At 31.5% G+C, this 11366-nt stretch overlaps 1 protein-coding gene and 1 pseudogene across 1 annotated transcript in view; both read right to left on the bottom strand.

The window, feature by feature from the left end:
• Positions 1-11366, bottom strand: part of LOC105306168 (kelch-like protein 1) — a gene marked incomplete at its 5' end in the record, with an annotated part of 207212 nt that overhangs the window by 95100 nt on the left and 100746 nt on the right. The gene's annotated exons all lie outside the window — the stretch shown is intronic.
• LOC111733200 lies at positions 11108-11226 on the bottom strand (annotated as a pseudogene).

Genomic DNA, 11366 nt, shown 5'->3' with positions numbered 1-11366 from the left:
CATTATTTACAGTAACCAAGACATGGAAGCAACCTAAGTGTCCATCGATTCATGAATAAAGAAAAAGTGGTATACGCACATACACACACACACACACACACACACACACACACAAACACACAATGAAATGTTATTCAGCCTTAAAAAAAGAAGGAAACTCTGTCATTTGCAACAATATGACTGGACCTTGAGGACATTGTGCTAAGTGATTTAAATAAGTAAGAAAGACAGACAAAGACAAATACTACATGATCTCACTTACATGTGGAATCTAAAATACCCTGAACTCATAGATACAAAGAACAGATTGCTGGTTGCTAGAGGCAAGGGGTGAGAATGGGTGGCCAAAACTGGTGAAGGTGGTCAAACGGTACAAATTTCCAGTTATAAAATAAATAAGTGCTGAGGCTGTAAGGTCCAGCATGGTGACTATAGTTAATAATACTGTACTGTATATTTGAAAATCAAGAGTCCATGAGGACCCAGGAGACATGTATGAAAGAGAAGCTTCTCCACCATTATAAAGACATGTAAGCATCCTCTTTCAACAGATAATATCTTAGGGAGAAGGAAGATTGGATAGAGACCCCTTGAGAGGAATGAGACAGCCTTAATAAAAACTTTAATCTCTCAGTTTCCTGAATTGTCATAGTTATGAACTATATAATTGTTTTCTAATTTCCTATTGTTTCTAACTATTAAGTATAAATTATTCTGCCATCAATGGGAATAGAAGCTTTAAAACAAGATGACATCAGTTGTAAAACTTAAATGATTTCTTTCTCTGTAGAAATATGAGTTAAAATTAATATTTCTAACATCAGGAGAGTACATTTAATTAATCGATGCAACAGACATTTATCATGTTTATACTACTTTAGAGGTGCTGTTTTAGGAAAATAAATAGAATCCTGAACTGAAAGGTGTTATAACTTACTAAGAAAAAGGGATGTAGCTATCAAACTATAACTAAATGTTCTATTAATAAAGATGACTACTAATAAAGATAAGAGAAAATTGCTCTAGAAAACAGGAAAATATGCTTAGCCAAGTGTTACGTGGTAAAGAAATACAACAAGGGATCTTCCTTAAATTGAATCAATAAGGATAAATACTTGTTTGCCAAGCATGGAGAAAAGTAAAGGGCATTTCAGAAAGATCCTAGATCTAGAGGAATGAAAGGAAATCAAGTAGAATTCAAAGTAATGATGTTTATCAAAATACACCTTGCTTACTTATTAAGATTCATTTCTTAATAAAACCTTTCTTTCTCTCCCTCTCTCTTATCTCAATCTCTCTCTATTTAAATCTCCATTCATTTATTCATCCATCCAAACATCCATCCTAATACATGAAGTCATATATGCATATTACCCTAATGCCCTTATTGAAGCCTCTTTTTTTTTTCTTTCACTTAACACATCAAGTCCATTGTACAATATTCGGCCTTTAAAATATGTCCTGAATATATTTATTTCTACAACCTTGGGATAAGCTGGCATCATCATCATCTAGACTATTGTAATACCTACTAACAAGTGTATCTGCTTCCAAACTTTCTTCTTAAGTAGTGTTGGTTATTTTAATTTGCTTCTCCATTGTTCATTTTTCACTATTCTCTATCCTGTTCAGTTCCTTGTGAGATTGAATCTTCTGGAATTGCACCATCTAGCTCCCTTTCTGATTTCCTCTTGGCTGGGTCCAGCCAATGGAATTTATAAGCAGAAAGTCAAAAAGTGGAAGCAATGATAACATTTCTTCCCTAGTCTGTGCATAATGTGGCTGTAGTCGACTCAAGTAAAGCAGCCTCTCTGCCATAGTTCCAGTCTTTCTTGATTATGTTATAGGTTGTCTCCATTGCCCCTTTAGTTCAAGGTCTCTGAGTCCTCAACATTCCTTATTCATTTGCTTAACATTGGTCATACTTCTGTAAGTGATGCCTCCATTAACATCTCTTCATATGAACCATTTTGGGTGAATTTTATCTCCTGCTGAGATCTTATATGTACTACCATATAGTTTATTTTTCACACATTAGCTAGAATAACACTTCTAAGATATAGTTACTCTCTACTTTTGAATACATTTGAATATTTTCATAATAAAAAATAAATATAAAGCCATAGATATGTCTCTTCTCTCTCAAAACCCTCCAATGAGTTGGTATATTAATTGGAATAAAAGCTAAAGTCTATATGATCATCTCCAAGCCCAATATTATCTACTTTTTGGTTACTTCTGAGCTCATCTTTTACACCCTTGTTTCCTTGTTCAAAGATCTCTAGTCACCTTGGCGTCTTCGCTATTCCTCAGATATGTTCTGTACATTCTCACCTGAGTTTTTGCATTTGTTATTTCCTCTTCCGAGAACTTTCTTTTGCCTGATATCCATTTGTTTTATTCCATATTTCCTTTATGTCTCTACTCAAAGTCACTTCTTCATAGAAGACTTTCCTGACCAACCTACATAAATTGGCAATCCCAATCACTCTCTTACCTTTTCTCATTTGTTTTAATTTGAAACTCTTTTTACCATCTGAATTATAATGAATGCATGGTATATATGATGTCAGTTGGTATATATGATGTCCATCCTGTTCTCTGCTTCCTGCTAAAATGTAAGTTACATTGAGTAAGGACTAGTTTGTTCTATTCAATGCTAAACACACAAAACATATTCCTGCCACATAGGTACTTAGAAAGTTTGTGAAATGAGTGAGTGAATGAATGAATGAATGAATGAGAGATTTATAGAATGTTCACCAAAATATTGATTCTGATATTTTTTTGATGGTAGCATTTTGGATTTTTATTGTTTTCCCTGTTGTATATGTATGACTAATTTGCATTTTAACCAATACAACATTTTTATAAAACAATACAGATTTCAAGTTGAAAGTATCTATGTAAAAATATTTTATGAGGCTTAACATATAGGCTTGTATAATGACTTTATAATAAGGATAGGTATCATAAGAATCAGGGATGAAGACACCGATTACAGGTTTTTATACCTGGACATGATATGCACAGTCACTGGAAGGGATGAAAAGGCTGAAAGAATATGGATATAGGAAAACAATGAGTGACAGTGTCTACCCTAATGAATATCTACAATTAAAGAAGGGCAATAAAGAATGAAAATATAAGGGAGACCAAGACTTAGAAAAATATATATATATCGTATAGTGCTCAAAGTCAAGAGAGAAAAGTATTAAATAGGGGAAGTCTGCAATACCACATATAGCAGAAAAGGTAAGGAAAGAAATAGTTGAGCAATTCATCTTGGATATAGAAAATCTCCATGGTCCTTTGAGGACACTGATAACCCACATTGGGTAGTTTTAAAGAATGTTTGATGAATAAATGGAGACAACTGACATTATTTCTTATATAACAAATTTGGAAACAGCCTTAAGAAACTTATGCCCTTTCCTGCCAGATAAAATGTGTTTGATATTCATAAATGATTATTGAAATTCTATTGTATGACAATACATACTATAAAAACTCTTTATCTTTCATCTATCTACTTATCTATCTATCTAGCTATCTTTCATTCTATCTTTCAATCTAACTACCTTTCAAGTTGCTATGTTGTTGAATTATTACATAAAAGGAACAAGGCTTGGGAAGGGAGATAAATCTATCTAAAACAATGCTGTATATTTTAATATCTTCAGAAATGTTTTAAAAATAATACAAACAGCAATTGATTGGATATGCAACAGACATTCCTTAGCTAATTCAACCAAATTAAATAAAAAGGTAAATTACCGTGAGCAGGTAAATGCCAATAACCATCAATATATTAGTATAATATGTATTGTGCCAGAAAATCTAATTTCAACTTCAGGCAAGCTCATGTTAAGTGATTATTAGCACATTGTAAGTGTATAAAAGCAAAAATTAATCTTGAGAATGATGGCAGAAATAACAACAGAAAAGCTCAATCTAATCTTAAGACTTAAACAGTACCTAACTAGTGTACTACTATTCCTGATTCATTTACTTATTACTCATTTACTTAATTATTTGGTTGAGATCAGAAATAATCCATCCATTAGTTTGGAGTTATTTAGAGCTTTTATATGTGAGATATAAATTTTGACTTAAATTAATGAGAAGATCGACTACTATTAGTAGCCACAAATATGATGCAAAGTGTGTATCAATAAATATATTATGTCTCTATTAATATTCAGTACTATATTAGAAACCACTGAGGATATGCAGTGGTAGAAGATAAAGTTTCTATGCACAAGATATACAAAATATAACTGGACGAAAATGCATTTTAAGCACAAATAAGTAGAAAACAAACATATAAGAACATACTAAGTTTCCTTATATCTAACATGGGCTACTGATTCAATTTCTAAGGGCGACATTCCTATAAAAAGAGAGGGCTGGTGACAGAATAATATTCTTGGTTCTTTCAAAAACAAATGAACAAATATATTGGCATACCTGTGGATACTGTGGCATAATCCCCAATGTGACTGCTTTTGGATACAGGGCCTTTAAGGAGATAATTAAAGTTAAATGAAGTTATAGCACTGGTGTCCATGTTTTCATACAAAAATAGAAAGATACACCAGAACATGCGGGACCTCTCTTGCTCTCTTTCTCATTGCAGAAAGGCCAGGTGGGAACACAGCAAGGGGTGACTGTCTGAAAGCCAGGAATAGAGCTCTAATCAGGAACTAAATTTTCCAGTACTGTGATTTTGGACGTATAGCCCCGCGGAACTTTGGGAAAGTAAATTTCTGTTATTTAAGTAGTATTTTATTATGGCAGCCCAAGCCAACTGATACACTTGGTTTATAACAATCGAAGCAAATGATTGCCATATTTTCACTCATCTTACTCTATATGAGTTATCAGCTAACTTAAAAATAAAGATTATTTTCAGCTTTGAAATTTAATTGCTAAAATATTTTTACTTAATCCTCATGAAATTTCTTAAAGGCCTTCTGTCGGGTTTTGGTATTTCTTATTAATTGGTCATGCAGTTGTGCTATTTTTTTTTCATATTGTAATTATTTTTTTCAATTTGTGTCTTTTTTCCCCTCTTATATATTCCAACCAATACTCAGAAACACTGAAAGAATGAGACTTTTAATAACTATATTTTAACTTGAGAAAGTAAAACTTTAGGAAAAATTGTAACCTGAGCTCAGCCTAGGAAGCCAGTCAAATGGTAAGAAACTCTAAATATGAAGTATGTTGGGTGCCAGGGAACTAAGGAAAAGAGGGTACTGAAAAAGGATAGATAAATACGAGCAAAATATTAAGTAAACTGAAAACATATTTCATTTACTTCTCATTTTTCCCTGCTGGGAGAATTTGGGGTTGAATGAATTCTGAATAGAAAGTTACATGAAAAAGTCTGAAAAGTTGAAAATTTTTGCAGTTTTTCATCTTGGTTAAATAAAACTACTTCAACTTGTAAGACTTTTGTATTTGAAGTTATGAAATTTATCACATTTCATGATTCCTAAATAATATAGTCTTTATTACTGTATAAGTACTGAATAAATGAATTTACCTGATTTTTTTTATTCAGGTATCATTTTTACAGTGCAAACACCCACATTTAGTATACATGGAATTATGTGAAGAAACATCCCATTTAGTTGTTCTTGCAACACTGGAACTACCTTTCTATGTTAGTTCCTCTCAGGACATCATTATTTGAATGTTTTGTAGTCATCTTAACTTAGTAGTCAGTGATAATACTTTCTTACTAATAAAGATTTACTTAGGCTAGTATTCTGTTATTACGTGAGTTAAAAATCTTTTCTAATATTATTTCATATCTTCCACATGATAAACAATTACCTGTTATGAAAATATGCTGGAAAGCTCAACTTATATGTCATATGTGTTATTATGTAAATAAAAATACTTGCAATGAACAATACTATTATTTATATTTAGACTTATTTCAATGAAAGGACAGTCATGAAACACTAAAATATTATTTTGAGTCAATGTTATTCTGGAAAAAAAAAACTACTTTCCTGAAACAACAGCTATTATTTACGGCATTTTTTTGTTATACTAAGGGCTTTTATACACACAAAGAAAAACACAACCTTGTTAACTATGTGAAAACTGTCATGGTCACAGCAAGGAGAAGATGGCTTCACTTTTATTCTTCTATGAAGAATCATAGAACCTGATATTCTGTGCCAGGAAAGTGCACATCTGTCAAAATATACTAAACCAGAATGTTAGTCTAATAAGGAAAAAACCATTAAATATATCTGTTCTCTTCATATGTACATATATACACATATATTTGTGTATGCATTGTTTTATATTTATTTTACATAAAATACACATACATATATGTGCATATGTATGCATGCAAAAAAAATCAAAAGTTTGAAATTCCTTCAAAATATACCAAAATTAAGTCATTTTTAAAAAGACAAAATTTTAATTGCTTTCAGCATTCATTACTGTGAATTAAAGTCATACTTTCATTCATGTTTTGTACTTTTTCCAAGACATTATCATAGCTCTACATAAAACCTACATCAATTTCTCAAATGTACTTACTGGTTTGAGAAAAATGCCAGACCCAGAAAATAAAAAAAAACTAATATAATTCCAAGTGATCTGTTTAAAACTTAGCTATAAAATCATTGATAAGCAACTGTTTTCAAAAATCCTTTATAATGAAAAAGACTGTCAGTTATTAGATGCCCGATGTGTGCCAGATAGTGGAGATAAGATCTTAAGGAACTTACAGTGTATTAGGCTAAGTAGACACATACCTCTAAATAATCTAAATAAAATGTTACCAGTATTAGTAATGGACTGTAAACAGGGTGCTCTGGGGACATTGAGGAGGAGTATCCATCTCTACAAATGAGTAGAAGTAGGCAAGGAAGTACCTCTTAGGAAAGTCAATCCTGAGTTGAGTTTTTAATTGAGTGTGTGCATATCTGAGTGTGGGGTTCATGAATGAAGCAGAGGTAGGAAGGCTTGCTATGTACTGGAGCAGAAAAAAAAAAAACGTGTTACATCCTACAAGTAGATTAATAATTATGTGAAAGAAGGTTGTAACAAAGAACAATGCATGTAATGCTAAGAATATGATATGGCATATATGTACATACTGTGTGCTCATTTCAAAGCCATGAACATTATAATTAAATTTATGTTTTAAAAAAGTCACTCTGGAGGCCTTATGAAGAATGGATACAAGTGAAGAAATATGTCACTGGAGTTAGGAAATTATCATGGAGTCCACTGCAAAAAAATGATAAGCCTTAAACTAAAGGCAATGGCACTAAATATTGAAAGAGGAGATTTAGACCTTTTTAAAGAAGTACATTTACAAAAAAGCTTGGTGACACATGAAGTAACCAATAACTGTTGAAGACTTTATTTAAAGAGAAAACATATATGCTCTCTTTCTGGACATGGAATCATGACAAAATGGTATTCTACTTTCCTAAAAAACTGACCCATCAGATGAAATGGACATTTATCATTTAAATAGATCTTTATATTTCAGGCATGGCCTATTTATCTGCCCAATTTTATATATTCTCTGAATATGTTAATATATATATTAACATGTATATATACATATATATATATTAACATATTCAGAGAATAACAAATAGCATGAATGTATATTAGCATGAGGGGAAATATAACAATCAAGATAAAATTCCATCTTTTATTTTTATAATAGGTGAATATTATGAGTGACTATTCACTGAAATCAGATATCAGGTGTTCATTATGATTAAATATTCATCACTCCCTAAATTCTTACCACATATTTGTCATTCCTTATTCTTAGCCTCCTTTTGAAAAGATTACAGCACTTATGCTGAACTGTAGCAAATTGAGAAGTTGTTTAATGGTTTGGAAAGCCCCCACAGCTGACTGAATTGAAAATAACACACTTATTATTATTTATGACTCTATTTCCAGGTCTTTATAGGTCAGCTTATTGAATTCATAGAAATGCTGCTTTTCTAGTTCAGCAAAGCCAGTTTTGCAGGCTGCTTTGTGGTAGACATTCTCATAGAAGTAGAGTGGAAGAAAGCCAATTTCTTTAAATATAAACACACCTAGAACACCGTTAATTTAGGATAATTTACTCTTTGTGAAAATCCATTGTTTATTATCCTTTACCATTAAGAATTCCAAAAAAAAAAAAAACTTACCTAATGTGTTCTGTTGATCATTCTTTCCATGAGACTTTAACAGTCATTACTTGAAAAGTGTTCTTCAAAAAAGCCCAAAATTCCACGAATTAGAATTAAGTGAGTTTCTTTATTAGGCTATTTGAGAGACTTTATTAAGATAATCTGCACTATGAAATTTCAAAAGGGGAATATGTCATAATGGGTTTATAAATCTTTTTTAACATGAAACACTTTTGTGATGAATACTTTCAAATAATATCTCTCCAGGGACAAAGTGTTGGGAAATGCTAATCTAGAGCAAATCATTGAAAATATTTCAGAGATCATTTGTAAAGATAGTAAGAAGTTTTAATAGTACCAACCACAGCATGTTTTCATAATTTATAATTTCAGCATCAACATTTGTCACTTTATCCAGTGGGAAATATGGAATATTTTGGCTTTAAAGATCATGTTTAATCTTTATACATATATTTAATGTATATTTAATTAGTCTAAGTATTGAATAAACATAACTCTAGGCTGCCCGAATTACTAAAAGAAAAAAGAAAGAAGTAAACCAAGGAATTGTGAGAGATTTTACTTTTACAGAAATACTACAATAAGAATATATAACCTTAGGAATATCATAGTATTAAAACCCAGCTGGAAGTTAAAAAACAATTAAACGCTTCTTTAAAATAGTCTATCAAACAATTTTTATGTGAGGTAGTAATTTAAATATTTTGAGTAAATAACATTTATCTTTTGAAAGGGAGCAGAGTTTTCCACTCCAAAATATGCATCTTTAGGATATTGATTATTTTAAGCTGGTTGTTTTTAAGAAAAGACTCAGGATAAACCTTGACCTTTCCCCTAAATGCCTAAAAGGAATGTAAATAAAGGACCTGCTCCAGGAAGGGAGATATCATCACAAATAACAATAGTTTAAGATGAACTAAGTGTGATAGACAAGGAGGAACCTAGCCCATTTTTTTAAAATTTTCTCTGTGTCCCATTGTTAACGATGGCCCAGCAAACATTTACTTACCATATACTTTTCTATCTCCATGTGAATTGCCTTCCTACTCTCTGAAGTCCCAAACCCATCCCCTCCCTTCTTCTTAGCTAGAGATATAAGCCTTAAATGCCCTATCTGTCTCAGATCTTATATTCTTATAGAACCCCGATGTGTACATATGTATTAAATTTGGTTATTTTTCTCCTATTAATCTGTCTCATGTTAATTTGATTATTAGTTCAGTCATAACTTAGAAAGGTAGGAGAAAATATGTTTTCCCCCTTATGATTTAAATATAGATTTAATGGCTATGAATGGTACAATATATGATAATTTTAAAATAAATAATAAAATATTACCTTTTTAATTTATCCTTTTTTCTATTTTTTTATCTTCTGCTTGTCACTGATTAACTCTCCCCCACTCACAATCCCGATTTGTTTAAGTTAGTTATGGCAGCCTCTTGTCACATCATGAAAATGAGAAAAATATGTCACCTATCCTTTAAACTACATCGGAAAAGAGTTCAATGATAGCATATCATTTATGTAATATTTACATTTTTCAAAGCTATTTTCAATCAATTGATTTGATATTTATTTTTAATGTTTTTCAGAAGAAAAATATTTTGCTTTAAAATTAATAATTAAACCGATTTTTTAAAAATCTATGTATTAAATCATTTTATACCAAAGGAAAATAGATTTTCTTTAGTGAAAAAAAGTCCTTAAAAGTATACTTGAAATATTTTAAAATATCACATAGCACTTTTAGATTGTAGTTCTATAATTCATTTATAGTTAAAGAAATAAAGAGCATGTGTAACACTGATAGGGTTTTGACGATTACATTATAAATGCATTTTGAAAAACCTAGCAACCTACAGACTAATTTTTCTGTTCAGTTTTGCAGTTTTAAATATTCTATATATTTGCTCTTGTAAATTCCAGTTTTTTTCATGTTTGCTTAGCTCTATTCAACAGAAACTATTCTTTGCAAAATCACTGTTGACCTTTATGTTGTTAAATTCAAAAACCAATTTTGGGTATCATTCTATTTAATTTCTCAGCAGTATTTGATACAGTTAATTTGTCACTCTTCTGTAATGGTTTATTCCTTGAAATTCCAGGACATCAAGCTCTCTTGATTTTATTTTATTTGAATAGTTTTCCATTTCAGTCACTAGGTTCTTTCTTTTTTTTATCTCTAATTTTATAATGTTTCGATGCTCCACAATTTCGTTCTTAGTCCTCTTCCTTTGCTTATCTATGTTCACTTCTTTGGTGATATCATTTCATATCACATCTTTAAATTGTATCTACATGCAACAGCTTTCTAAATTATATCTCCCGGCCATCTCACCATAACTCCTGAATGATGCATTTCATGCCTGTGCAATATCTCCACTTAGACACCTCATAGAAATCTGAGTTAGTGCTCAATAACATCCTTCCTCAACAGGGCTTAATCAGAATCTTTCTGATTCCTTTCTTTTTCTCATTCTCTCATCTAACTAGCTCTACTTTAAAATATATCTAGGATGCAAACTTTATTCCTCACTATCTTCATTGCTATTACCTCGTTACCCTCATCTGACCTCTTAAAAAAATCTCTCACCTCAAATATTGTCATCTACTAATGGATTTCCATTTTCTACTCTTGTTTCCTTCCTGTATATTCTCAACATAGCGACTAATGAGTACATTTAATTGCGTACATTAGATCAGATGCTCCTTGGCTCGAAACCCTGCAATGGCTCCCGTTACTCACTAAGGAAGTGCCGAAGTTCTTACAATGGTTTGCTAGACGTTTCTTTTTTTTTTTTCTTTCTTTCTTTTTTTTAGGCAAGGCAACCCTTGGTTGACCTCATAGATTACAAGGACCTTGTCAGTTTACAATCTTTTATTTTTATTTTTTTTATTTTTTATGCCTACAGTACCTAGTCTTCCGTGGTGGTCTCCCATCCAAATACTAACCAGGCCCAACCCTGCTTAGCTTCTGAAATCAGATGGCATTGGGCTTGTTCAGGGTGGCATGGCTGTAGACTGCTAGAAGTTTCATAATTTGCATCCTTGCCTTCTCTGAATTCTAGCAACTCATCCTTTAGGTCACTCTGGTTCAGCCCCACAAGCTGCTTTACTTTTGTTCCTCAAAGAGTAACAAGCAGAAATATTGCATAAAAATAG

This window comes from Pteropus vampyrus, unplaced genomic scaffold (assembly GCF_000151845.1).
Source record: "Pteropus vampyrus isolate Shadow unplaced genomic scaffold, Pvam_2.0 Scaffold13, whole genome shotgun sequence".
Classification (NCBI taxonomy): Eukaryota; Metazoa; Chordata; class Mammalia; order Chiroptera; family Pteropodidae; genus Pteropus; species Pteropus vampyrus.
The sequence above is the reverse complement of the archived record's forward strand: the minus strand, read 5'-3'. Positions and strand labels throughout refer to the sequence as shown.